At 47.7% G+C, this 13,750-nt stretch overlaps 1 long non-coding RNA gene across 1 annotated transcript in view; it reads right to left on the bottom strand.

Annotated features, from left to right (window-relative positions):
- LOC138548244 (uncharacterized) overlaps positions 1-13,350 on the bottom strand; it is a 319,494-nt gene extending 306,144 nt beyond the window's left edge. Inside the window, exon 1 of the long non-coding RNA XR_011292059.1 lies at positions 12,534-13,350. This is a non-coding gene — a long non-coding RNA (uncharacterized lncRNA). The remainder of the gene's footprint in view (positions 1-12,533) is intronic.
- Positions 13,351-13,750: the final 400 nt, after the last annotated feature.

Here is a 13,750-nt window from a genome sequence, read left to right as displayed (position 1 = left end):
ACTCCTGGCCACTGCATGCCACTTTCTGCTCAAATTTCCAGTGCTATGCTGATGACACTCAACTCATTTTTAGGCTGCCCTCTGCCACCTCCTCTCCCTCTCTCATTTCTGATTGCCTAACTGCCATTCAAGATTGGTCTGCCGCCAATGATCTTTGTCTGAATGCTTGCAAGATGGATATCCTCCTCATCGGCACACCTTCACCATCCTTTCCCCTCACTCTCTGGCCGGCCTCCCTTGGCCCTCCTACTACCCCCACCTGCAAGGCTAAGAACATCGGGGTCATCTTTGACTCCACCCTTTCCTTCTCCCCCCACATCTCTGAGGTCTCTAAAAAGTCAAATTTCCTACTGCACCTCCTCAGAGGTACTCTGCCTTTCCTCTCCTTCCCCCAGAAGCTCATGGTATCCCAAGCTCTGCTTCTCTTTAACTTGGACTATTGTAGCAGCCTCTTTCTAAATCTACCTGCCTCTACTCTCCGCCCTCTGCAACTAATCCAGAACAGGACTGCGAGACTTGTTCTTGGCCTCACGCCCTGGGATAGTATCTCTCCAGCTCTGAAATCTCTCCATTGGCTCCCAGTGGATGCAAGGATTAAATTCAAAACCCTTTGCATTGTCCACAAGGCTTTCTGGGGCCTGGGTCCAAAATACCTTCAGCTATCCCTCCGCAAATACCTCCCCTCTCGAGCTCTTCGCTCCTCTACCTCCAACTCCCTCAAAGAAACAAGCTGGGGGTAGATCTCTGTCTTCGGCTGGGGCCTCCCTCTGGAACAGCCTCCCTGCCACTCTAAAACTTGAGGGGAACCATCTCCGTTTCCGGAGGCACCTCAAGACCTTCCTCTTTTCTTCTGCTTTTGCTCCCCCTATCCCCTGCTGATCTGTTCTCTATTGGAACCGTGCATATGGCCACCCTCTGTCCTCCGGGCCCAGGTACCTGCTCACATTGCCACCCTCTCGCACTGCCTCCGGGCCACCCCTTTCACTGGGGTCTGTATCTGTACCCATACAGCCCCCCCCCTTTTCCCCTTTTTCTTCTTGCACTTATCAGACCTACCCTGTCTGCTGCCTTAAACCTAATACTTGCAAATTGCTGGCTGCACTACCACTGTTTGTTGACTTTATTTATTTATAGTTATTTATCTGTTGCTCCTCTGCTTCGCACTTCCCACTTCTCCCCCCTTCCATGCACTTTTCCCCTCCCCCTCCTCCATGCACTTGCACGTTCTCAATTTCTCTGGGCCTAGTAAGATCGCTGTTTTGTCCTCCCCTGTTCCCCTCCCTTGCCTTGTCGCACTCTGAAACACTTGTGTGCGAGCACAATATAAATAAAATATCACATTTAGCCCTCTGCCATGTAAATCGCAATATCTATATGCATATGTTACGATGGCACAGGAAAGTCCCAAATTACCCAGAGGACTCAGAGACAATCCAAACCGCACTCAAAGATGAACTAGAAGTAGACAAAGGTCAAGGCAAGAATCCTGCTTTGTTAACATCCAAATAAAGCAGGGACCGCACACACACATTCAAATCTTGAGGCTCTCAGAGGATACATAGAAAACAATTGGCTAAAAACTAAAAAGTCATTTTCACTGACGTCACAACATAATCATAGTTATATAAACCTATGGGGAATGGAGAGTGGTTAGTGGTGGTGACTACATATAGACTCTATAGGTGTTGAGCATTCTACTATCTGATGGCTCCACCTAAAACCACCTCTATTTTGAACAAAGTAAAAATACATCATCCCTACACCAAGCTATTGGCTGGCAGGCTGTTTCATGGGTGGCATACCTTTGGGGTTTCAAAATGGTTGGCTTCATGTAGACCAACCTTGGGTACTTGACAGGTCCTTAGGACATGAGCCAGATGCATAGTAGGGGGTGAGAGGCCTATGCACTGTTCATTTTTCTATTACAAAGTTGCTATCCCTAATTCCAAGGCAAATGCGGCAGGGTGGCCTCTTTGCAATTGGCCTTTTGCAATGTCTCATGTCTGTGTGTACGTTTAGGGATTACTGCAGATGTCTTATTTATGTTCACTTCTAATGAATAGACACTGTCTTTCAATTATGGGCGAGGTGAGACTGTGCATGAAATCAAATGACCCCCTATTTGTTAAGGTTTTAGCTAATATTACCATGTGTGCTGTGTTTTCTGTTGCCACTGTGGACACCCTTGAGTTACTTTTCATGGAGCTTGTTGGCTTCTGGTTTCCTTGCACCTGGCTAAAAAAGGCTGTGTGCTCTAGATTAATATGTGATGATTATATTGCTTGCTTCTTGGGATTTGTTATCTCATAATTTCCCTCTGCCGTTGCAATCCTCCCTTATTCATGGTAACCTTGACTTGGGTTGCTAGCTACTGTCTAAGCTCTGTATGAATGAGTATTTTGTGGATTTCGCATTTTGAGTTCTCTCAAAGTCTTGAAGCCTTTTGTTTAATTAAAAGAATGCAGTGGCCTCTATTTTAAAGACGATGGCTGCCCAATGACACACTTGTTTCTATGTTAGTCACCTATCCTCACATGTTATTCATGTTGCATATAACACGTGCATTGCTTCTGTTAGTGTTCTTAATGACTTGTGGATGCTATGTTAATATTCTTCATGTATAAATGCATATTTTACCTAGTGTCTGCATTGCATCATGTGCAATGCATGTGTGCTTTGTCACTAATGCATGTGCTTGTTTCTGTTACAACATTAGTTTCTGCTTTTCCCATCTTGTGTCTTGCTGTACCTGTCTGGGATAAGGGTGATACGGTGGCCTCAGTGAGTTATACAGAACTTCCATTCTCTGCCGCCAACCAAAAAAGAAGACAATGACCAATTGATGAATGTCACTGTTAACTTTCTAAAGGCCTTGCCACTTCTGGGTGAATGAATTTGGGATTGTCCCCCTGTTGGATGCACAAGACAGACCATATGCTTTTCTACAGCTAAGGTGCCTAGGCCCTTTACACTGCACTTCCTACCTTGTGTCTCCATCAGTGTTTTTTCATGAAAATAACAGAGGAAGACTTAAACACTGGCAACGCCAATGGTTTTGGCTTTTTTGTAGGCAAGGGTATTGAATTACAAGGCATTGCCATTATGGTATTGCCTGGCCATAAAATGGCAAAAGCTGAAAAATGGTGTGCCCATCTGGGCATATTATAGCAGTGTTTGGCAAATGCCTATAATTATAATTGTATTTTTATAACGTGCTTAATACCTAAGAGGTTTCTAATTGCAGACAAGTCCAACTGCCAAGACTAGCGCGTTGACACTGAACTATACTATCTGGCCTATCTAACAGCTATGCACAATTCAAGCCTCATGGTTTAGTCACTTCTTGTTCTTGCCAGGAATTCAGTGCAAGGAATGGATGTAATTCAAGTTGCTGAAGGTATACTTAGTTAAGTCATATTTATTACACCAGTAGTATATTTATAGCTTCAATTAACCCATTACCTCTCAGCAGACTACTTATAAATAACAATGGCAGGCCACCGTTTGCTGTTACTTCTTGATAGAGCTATGTCAAAGAGATCCCTGCAGGATTTGTTTTGGCAGGGAGAGGCTGGCGGTGAGTGGCAACGGTTATGCATATTAGCATGGGCAGTCAAGGAGTGGTTAAATAGCCAAACAATACCCACAAGCTGTGTTTCTCTCCTCGTATGTCATCTGCCTCCTAGGTTTACTCCAGTGCAATAGTTTTGGATTATGTGTGGCACTTAAGAGCTAGCTAATAGCCAAAACTAACGGTATGGGCATATGCATCTAAGGCACTTAAATCTCAAGTGCATGAAGCATCCCAGTTGACACCTACTTGCATTTCATTGCGCTGTTGTTCACAGACAGCAGCACCCCGCTGACAAGGCACACTCTCCAGCCGTATTGGTATCTCACAGTGAGACTTAATGCACGGTGGCTAATCTCTTCCTGACAACAAAAGCAACTCATTAAAAAAGAACCCTTTATTTTCATTTCGTGGCAATATCAGGAAACCATGTACTGGTATATTACAGCCTGGCTAATTAGTGGCTCTTTGGACCCACCTTTCAATCCCCATATCTGCATATTGTGTGTAATTTAATGGCGTTTTCGTGAGTTCAAAGCTTTGAGGGAGTTGTTTGGTATTGCAAATGTTTGAACTTGTTTTCTTGTAGGTGCTTATGTGGGTTCAGTACTCCTGAAAGGTGCCAGACTGGTACATATGTAGTACATTTCAACAGTGTTAACACAAACGCTATAATCTGGCAGCAGAGTAGTGTGTGTTCGTGGCCACGTGATTCGTTATGGAAGTGGTCAGAAACCTTTGGCTCTCTAAATGTTTGGACTATGACTCCTAACAGCCCTAGACAGCATTGTCAATGGTGAGGGATCATGGTAGTTGTAGTCGAAAACACATCTGGAGAGCCACAGGTTGCACATTAATGACTAGGTTAGCACTACTTGGTGAAGTGATGGAATGTGGGTTCTCCAGCACCTTATCAGTTGCCTGCCAGAATGCGTTCAGCCCTAACCCCGCCCACATCTGTTCCCAGCACCTTCAGATGGCGGGTTTGTTTGGTAGAAAGGCACGGCTCTATTATCCACCTACCTTGGACCCTTTGGATTCCCATGTTTGCTTCTTCGTCATTTTCAACGGTCTGGACAACATTAGTTCTATGTGCTATATGACACTGCAGGTCTTCAAAGATTTAAGCCATTTATTAGGCTGTTCAGGGACCGGCACAGTTAAAGGTCCTGCATAAGAATTTCCATATGAATTAATTAATAAGCTTCGAATAAGTGCACTTAGTGCACTAATATGTCTTATTGGTGATTAACAAGTCTCACTGTATCATTTATTTTCTCCCTCTCTGCCCCCCATTAACAGCCCATTGATGATGTATTACAGCACGAAGGGGCTGATTTCAATGTCAATTGTGCAGGCCCCTTTGCCTACAGCTGGGTACAACAGTCTGAAGCACTGAAATGCTCAAATTATAATGGAGACAAAAGAATGCATTGAGGAGGTTATTGGCTGCAGATCATCACGGGACAGGCAGAGGTGAGATGAAACATTATCCACAGGAAATGTATGAATTTCTCTTTGTCAGTAAGGGGTAATGTAGACAGAAACCGGTGTAAAAAGGCAACAAGGTGATGAGTACGCTGCTGAATTCTGCAAGAGGCCTGAGGGAGGGGATGGCCTGAAATAAGCCCAGGATCACACGGTTCTGTAATCTTGAACCCAGGATTAGAACTCAGGTTTCCACAACTCTCAGTCTGAGCATTACTAGTGTGAGTGGAACTCCCTAGGTGTGTGATCCGGGACTGGTCTTCATTTAGTAACGGTTGAAGACACTACTTCCCCGGTGCGCGGTGTGGAATAACACAGCTGTAGGCAGAGATGTCTTCAAACCACTGTTTCAGGGGCAGATTGAGTTTACTCATAACATCTGCAGCATTACCAAGGCTGGTGCAGGTCGAGTTCTTGAAACTCGTGAGGATCAGTTGGGCAGAAATTGTGTTCTCAAATATTTGGCAGATAAAGACATTGGCCCTCACTACAACTATGGCAGTAGCCGTGCCCTTGTGCCAACGGAGTTGTTTTTTTTCCGGCACCCGCGAATGGGCAATAACCGGGTCATGCCGAGTTTGGCAGACCCGCTTATTGCCCATTCGCGGGCGCCGTTTTGGTGACTAACATTGCTGGTGCAATCATGAGTTCTGCTTACGGGTGCCGGTATGCATGCCTGGTCAGACCAGGCGTGCAGTCCGGCACCCGCGAGCAGAACTCGTAGTGTGGTGGCGAGGTAACAACGGCACCGGTAGCACTACCGGCCCCGTTGTTGCCTTTCCGCCACGCTCATAATGAGTCCCATTGTGCTATTGTATACTGAAGAGTGTATTAACTACATCAAATACTATTAATAATAATAATAATAATAATAATAATAATAATAATAATAATAATAATAATAATAAGTTGACCAGTGCATAGCTATCGAGTCTACACGAATAAACCACATAAGGCAGTACACATGGGTCTGATTCACAAAGATTTGCACTGGAGGAAATTGAGAGATTAACCATGGTATCACCTGCAAATGCGATTCACAAATGTTTCCTCAAATGGCATATCACGATTTGCCCCGGCTGTAGGCTTGGTGAATCAGGCATAGGTAGTTGGTGCAAATCAGAGATGGTCACGGGCATCTCCTGATTTGTTCCAGTGCAAATGTTTAAGCACCGGGCCCATATATTGTGCACACTGTTATGCACATATCGTACACCAAGGGGAATCCAGCATGCACTATAATAAAATATCAGTTTATGCTGAACAAACTGGCATCCATAGAAATATTCGAATTAAAAAAAAATGAATGGGATATTCGTTTGAATTTCGGCTGAACTAATATTTCAAACAGCTAAACATTTCAAAGAAATATCCCATTCGGTGCCATTATAGTAAACAAGGGGAGCTGGGGTTGTAGGGGTGACCCCCGCACCCTTATTCAATACAATGGCATAAGGTTGCGGGGGTGTTCCCCGCTCCTGAGAAAATAAAGATAGGGGGGAAAATGAGGACCGCGTGGCGCTGGTTCCGGAGCAGGTAAGTGAAGGGAACCAGCATCGCAGAAGGATGGCGGTGTCAGCGGCACAGAACGAGGCGTGCCGCCAACAGGTAAATTGGGGAGCGGGTGAGGGATCATTATTTGACCGAGGCGCGGATTTCAAATTCAGCATTACTGCATTTCGACAATTTCAAATTCAAAAATGTTGGGCCGGCCGAACAAACTTTGTCCGCTCCATGTTCCAATACAAATCAGCTACAGACATTTTGCTCCAAGAAACCTGTAGATGGATAGTGTGAAAATCAAACCGCCTGTGTGTTCAACATGTTGCAGTCTGCTTTTCAGCATGCACTTTCAGCGGGTCATTGCATCTTCCTGAGGCTCATGGATGCGCGCAGACAGAAATATTACATCAGCGCAACCATTAACGAGTATGATACAGATATGGTTCCCGGGGGTGCAGATAGGCCCGTGCTAAATGAAATATTGTGAAATAAAAAGAATTCCTAAGAGTGATGACAATGAGTCTGGGCGGACTTGGAAACAGCCACGCATTCGTGTCATTGTGCTTTTTTGTTGTATTAACTATTCACTGGAGGGGGGCGGCGGTGGAGGCGGTTTAGACTTGTCACTGATCTTACAGATGGGAAACATGTCAGATTAGCTCTGTGCTGCGTGTCCCATAGCGTTCTACTTTGCTGTTTATTGCGATGTTATATACTGCGATGCGAAGACATGAGCGACTTCTGCTGAACAGCTGAGCTCGCTGTCCAAGGAAACAGACGCGGCTCACACGTCGCTCGTCGGGAAATGTAAACGCACCATACAGGCGAAATACCTTGAAGAAACCGCAGTAGGAAGCTCTGCACCCGTGGGAAGAAGAGGCGTGCGTGGGCAAGAAGTATATATATGTTTTTTTTTTCTAGCAGCTGTTTTTCTGAATTGCATATGGATTTAATTGCTAGACTTGAAAAGAACGAGAGGAAAGTGAGAGCTAGCGAGGTGCAGCCCAGGACCCAAGTCAGAGAGACGGCCGTGTGAACAGCCCACAATCACGGGTTCGAGTACCCGCACAACTTCCCCGGGCTTTTAGCTGCAGAGGATCAAGCAGCTGGGCGCCATTGCGCTGCGTAAAAGTCACGCATTCACAGCGCTTAGAAGCGGGAGAGGCACTGGGGAGTCCAACATGACGGTCTATATAAAAATGTAATATGATAATTTCGTGTGTACTGACTTTAATACAGCGTGTGGGTATTGCACAATTCTTATAACATCGAATGATATCATGGAAGCTTAACACTACAAAACATTGAAATGGGGGAACACCGAAACTCTTTCTGGGGGTTCATTTTTGAAAAATATATTCGTGCTTGGTGTGGTTTGTAGTGGATGCGGGAGAAAGAAGCACCACTGGGCACGCACATGCACGGCTGGGGGTGTGCAACCTTTGGTGCTGCTGTTTTAGGCCACTGCCATCATCCGGGCGGATAGCTCAGCGGCAACGTGCTCGCCTTGGAAACAAGAGGACACGAAGCAACACAGGTTTGATCCCCGGGTCTGTGGTTAAAAAACCTCTGGGTATTAAGTACGTTATAAAAACGCAACTAAGAGACATATTCCTGTAACAGCGCCTTGATGCCCCCGGGCTGTGTGAGTGCTTTAAAAATGCAAATAAATAAAATAGCATGGTCCTTGTTGAGAGATCGCTGGAGCCGGAGTCCAATACATGTGGAGAGCCAAAGGTTGCAGACACCTGCACGTAGGCAATACAAGCATGTGGTTCTGAATATGGCACTTGACGTCATGTATACTACTGTTCATTCCCGGATGCGGAAGCGAGGTCTGCAAGTACCGCCCTTTCTGGAGGATATGGCTTGCATCCAAATAGATCACTGACAGGAGGGCACCTAGACTAAAAATGTCGAGTGATGGGGGCCGGAGGTCACGCCTACAAATGTTGGCATCAGAGACTGTGGGGGAAGGGCAAAGGTACTTGTGTCCGGGCATCCAACTTCTTTACACATTCTAATGAGACTTTTCTGGAGCAGCTGCAATGTTACAAGCAGTTAACGCTCTCGTTCCCCTCTGACACCACACACTGGTTACCCTGGCATTGTCGGTGTCTGTGTACTTAACACCTTTAACACCGGGGTATCTCAGAAAGCCACCAAAATTCTACACAACTAAGCTAAGACATGCACCAAAAAAGTTACTTCTCAGTCATTTTCTGAAACTTAAGATCGTTTGTTAGAGCCAATGGAGAAACATAAAAACACTGAGCAACCATTCCCCAACAAGTCACATACCTCAACTAGGCCCATCCAAGAGCTGGGCCGATCCTCCTTAGTTGCATATTTGAAACTTCTGAGCCAAGAGCATCACATTGTGTGCAAACTCGAACTGGTGCGAGGGACTCCCCCAGTGCAGTGGCAGAGTAAACTACTCGCGTTCACCTCTGCTAAATGATTGCTTGTAAACGGTGCCATTCAGAACCATACACAGGTGTCATTTCTGAAACCTGTTCTTCAATTAAATATCCCAGAATATGTGCAAAGCTTAGCATGGATGCAACATAATAGCCATCAAACACAGTTGAGCAGTGCAAATTACCTCCATCCAAACCTTTTTCGGACTGTTAAAAAAAGTGAATAGGATCTGGCCCCTAGTATTTGTCTTTTCATTCTGTAGCTTTTCTTGTTCTATGCCATATAGTGCAGTTTACCAGAAAGGCCTGATAACAATCAGCCCGGATGAGCTCATCATGCCACATCTATTACCTGAGGCCACTGCTGGAAGCACAACTGGTGTGCTTCCCTGCTGGAGCCCTGCATGCCCACGCACATTGCAACTGTTACATTGTAGCTCAATACTACACAACTGTATGATTATTGATATACCTCTGCTGGGCCACGGTGTTGTTAATGGCGGTGAAGCTTGCAGGCTGGGTGATTATTGATATTAGCACCCGTGGGCCACAGTGCTGTTAATGGCCGGTAAAGCTTGCAGTCTGGGTGATTATTGATATTAGCACCGTCGGGCCACAGTGCTGTTAATGGCCGGTGCAGCTTTCAGGCTGGGTGATTATTGATATTTGCACCGTCGGGCAATAGTACTGTTAATGGCAGGTAAAGCTTGTGGGCTGGGTGATTATTGATTTTAGCACCACTGGGCCACGGTGCTGTTAATGGCTGGTGAAGCTTGCGGGCTGTGTGATTATTGATATTAGCACCACCGGGCCACGGTGCTGTTAATGGTCGGTGAAGCTTGCAGGCTGGGTGATTATTGATATTAGCACCACTGGGACACGGTGCTGTTAATGGCCGGTGAAGCTTGCAGGCTGGGTGATTATTGATATTAGCACTGTAGGACAATAGTGCTGTTAATGACTGGTAAAGCTTGCGGGCTGGGTGATTATTGATATTAGCACCACTGAGCCACGGTGCTGTTAATGGCTGGTGAAGCTTGCGGGCTGTGTGATTATTGATGTTAGCACCACCGGGCCACGGTGCTGTTAATGGTCGGTGAAGCTTGCAGGCTGGGTGATTATTGATATTAGCACCACTGGGCCACGGTGCTGTTAATGGCTGGTGAAGCTTGCAGGCTGGGTGATTATTGATATTAGCACCACTGGGCCACGGTGCTGTTAATATCCGGTGAAGTTTGCAGGCTGGGTGATTATTGATATTAGCACCACCGGGCCACGGTGCTGTTAATGGGCGGTGAAGCTTGCGGGCTGGGCTATTATTGATATTAGCACCACTGTACCAGGGTGCTGTTAATGGCCGGTGAAGATTCCGGGCTGGGTGATTATTGATATTAGCACCGCCGGGCCACGGTGCTGTTAATGGCCGGTGAAGCTTGCGGGCTGTGTGATTATTGATGTTAGCACCACCGGGCCACGGTGCTGTTAATGGTCGGTGAAGCTTGCAGGCTGGGTGATTATTGATATTAGCACCACTGGGCCACGGTGCTGTTAATGGCCGGTGAAGCTTGCGGGCTGTGTGATTATTGATGTTAGCACCACCGGGCCACGGTGCTGTTAATGGTCGGTGAAGCTTGCAGGCTGGGTGATTATTGATATTAGCACCACTGGGCCACGGTGCTTTTAATGGCTGGTGAAGCTTGCAGGCTGGGTGATTATTGATATTAGCACCACTGGGTCACAGTGCTGTTAATATCTGGTGAAGCTTGCAGTCTGGGTGATTATTGATATTAGCACCACTGGGCCACGATGCTGTTAATGGCTGGTGAAGCTTGCGGCTGTGTGATTATTGATATTAGCACCACCGGGCCACGGTGCTGTTAATGGGCGGTGAAGCTTGCGGGCTGGGCTATTATTGATATTAGCACCACTGTACCAGGGTGCTGTTAATGGCCGGTGAATATTCCGAGCTGGGTGATTATTGATATTAGCACCGCCGGGCCACGGTGCTGTTAATGGGCGGTGAAGCTTGCGGGCTGGGCTATTATTGATATTAGCACCACTGTACCAGGGTGCTGTTAATGGCCGGTGAAGATTCCGAGCTGGGTGATTATTGATATTAGCACCGCCGGGCCACGGTGCTGTTAATGGACGGTGAAGCTTGCGGGCTGGGTGATTATTGATATTAGCACCACCAGGTCACAGAGCTGTTAATGGCCGGTGAAGAGCTTGCTAACAGGGACACGCGAGCGCGCAGCCCTTTTAAAATAAACTCTCACCCTAATGGACCATGTAGGTGGAGCTCTGTGCAGAGGCCCTCTTCCATTTCCACTCGGCCTGGGGGGCTTGTGTGGAGCAGTATGGTGATGCCGCAGCCGGCAGATAAGTGGCGGGAAGGGGTGTTCAAGAGGAAGGGACAGCGGAAGTGGCAGGGAGAGAGAGGGGATGTGGCCAGGGTGGGGGGTGGCGGAGAGCAGCGGTGAGTTTGCTCAGAATCCAGGCATTGATCGTGACATTGAGCTCGTGTTCTGAGCAACGGTATTGGCTTCTGCGCCAGAGCACCGGGTGCAAATGAGTGGTAACAACTCTCAGGGCAAGTTAATAAACCGGAGTACAGTGAGGACCTTTAATACCGGATTCTAGAACAGCCCATGCAATGTGCAATTAGTGCTGTTAGAACCACTCAGCAAACTCCAAACGTGCAAAGGGCCAAGGACATTTGAAACAAAACTACAGGCCGCATCAAGCATGTGTCCCGTGAGGTCAGTGAATTAAAACAAAAAAATAATCTCCTTAGAAATGGAAAAGTAGGCTGCAAGCAGAGGCCCGCTTTGATTTCCACTGCCGGTGGAGTGGGGGTGCCGGCATAACACAGGGCGATGTGGTGAGTTAGGGCAACCGGGCGAGGAATAGAGGGCCGTGGGAGAGCGATTATGCCAGAAGATAAGGAGGTGCCATGGGGAGAGTGCAAGTGTCATTGCGTGTGGTGGAGCATTCTGGGAGCGGGAACAGGGGAACCACAGCAGGCTGACAGAGAAAGCGCCCAGGAACCATCCGCCGGCATGCCGCGTGGTACAGAGGCTTGTTCTGTACATAAAGCCCGCCGGGCCTCGGCAGCTGATGATTCGCCGAATAAAACTTCCGGATGCTAATACAAATTAATGTTTATTGTGCGCTTCAATGTGTGCATGCTGCTATAGCTCGTAGTGCATAGTGTTTGCACAAGATCACACGTTTGCACTACAATGCAAGCCTCCCTTCTCCAGGAGCGGATTCCGGTGAGTCAATACGTATAAGGGGGCTTCTGGTCTGTTGTGTGTGAAGATTTGTGTTGCAACAGGAACAGGCTTGCACTAAGCACTGCTTCGCTCTGTTAGCACCCACTAATTCCTTGCTCACTGACCCCATAGACGCACATATTGGAGAACGTGAAGCCCCACGAGCGATAGCAGACGCCGTCGTCCATGGACCGGGCACAGGGATGAAGCGCAGAATGCCCCGTTTATGGGGGCAGTCCTTGCAAATTCCAGCTTGAATCAACAGACAGGACTTACCAAAGCCATATATCCCCGGTTGCCGAGATCAGCTGCACAGACCCCCGAAATGCCACATGTGCACCTGGAAACCTTCAGCCACTTCCCATGTCCGTGGCTTGCGTTCAGAAAAACTTCCACAAAAACCAAGCGCCTTGAGGTTCAGTGCATAACATGATTAAAAAAAATTAAGAGAAAAAAAAAACTCTTCCGCGTTGTTCCTTCTCCCCCTCTCTTCACCAAAGCCCGCAAACACCGCGTGGGTTCTTAAGATCACACCTTCCTGCGGCACGCCGATGTGTCCGTGTTTCTATCAGCCGATGCTGTGCTGCGCGAGGTTGAATTCCCCCGCCTCTTCACTCAGTGATCTTCCCAGTAAGCACTGGACGGCAGCGTGGATTTCAGGGGCCGCGTGGAAAGTCCTTCCTGGACGGGGCCCCTCGGTGAGTCCGTGAGCCCTCGGTGAGTCCGTGTCAGGCACGCCACACCTGTTCCCACCGCGGTGGTGGACAGCTCCCGCGCCGTGCCGCGCCACCCTCGGCTGGGGTAACAGGCTCTGCACGGAGCTGTCCAGCTGCCGTGGTGCTGAAGCCGAGGTGAGACCGAGGTGGGCGCCTGTACTGCGCCTGCCCGGGCTCTGTGGGCGGCAAAGAGCCGCAGCAGCAGCAGCCCAGCTCTGCCGGTGACTCAGAGCATTTGCACAGGAAGCAGAGAGACACGGGGCCAGCAACGCGTTGCCTGGAGCCCACTCGCCTGCTCAGGTGAAAGAGCTATTGACAAGGAGAGCAGTCGTATGCAGGGTTGTAGGCAGTGCAATCGCATCTGCGTGGCTCCGAACTGAGACTGGAAATGTGTAAGCAGGTGATGATTTCACGCCCTCGGAGTATTCTGAGCCGCATGAAAACTCTGGACGTCAGTGTTGCGAATTATAAACACGAAATCATGTTCCAATGGGTTTAATGCGTTGGCTGTAAATAACAGGTCTCCTCAGCCATCTTGATGGTACTCATCTTAGATGGCAGGATCAGAGGCTGAGTTTAGTTTATTTTTGTTTCGTATATGGCGCCACAAGCCCACCTGCCCCAGTTAGCGTATCTTCTAAATGCTGGTGGCCCTAAACCTCCTTTAAACTGCGATCAGAGATGTGTGCACTTAAAGCATCGCTAACACAATAGACCAACAGAGACACCTATATATGTAAATTGAACGGTAGTGCTGCACGCGAGTGCAACCATCAG

Source organism: Ambystoma mexicanum, chromosome 1q (assembly GCF_040938575.1).
Source record: "Ambystoma mexicanum isolate Mex_15411 chromosome 1q, UKY_AmexF1_1, whole genome shotgun sequence".
NCBI lineage: Eukaryota > Metazoa > Chordata > Amphibia > Caudata > Ambystomatidae > Ambystoma > Ambystoma mexicanum.
This window is presented reverse-complemented; position numbering and strand designations above follow the sequence as displayed.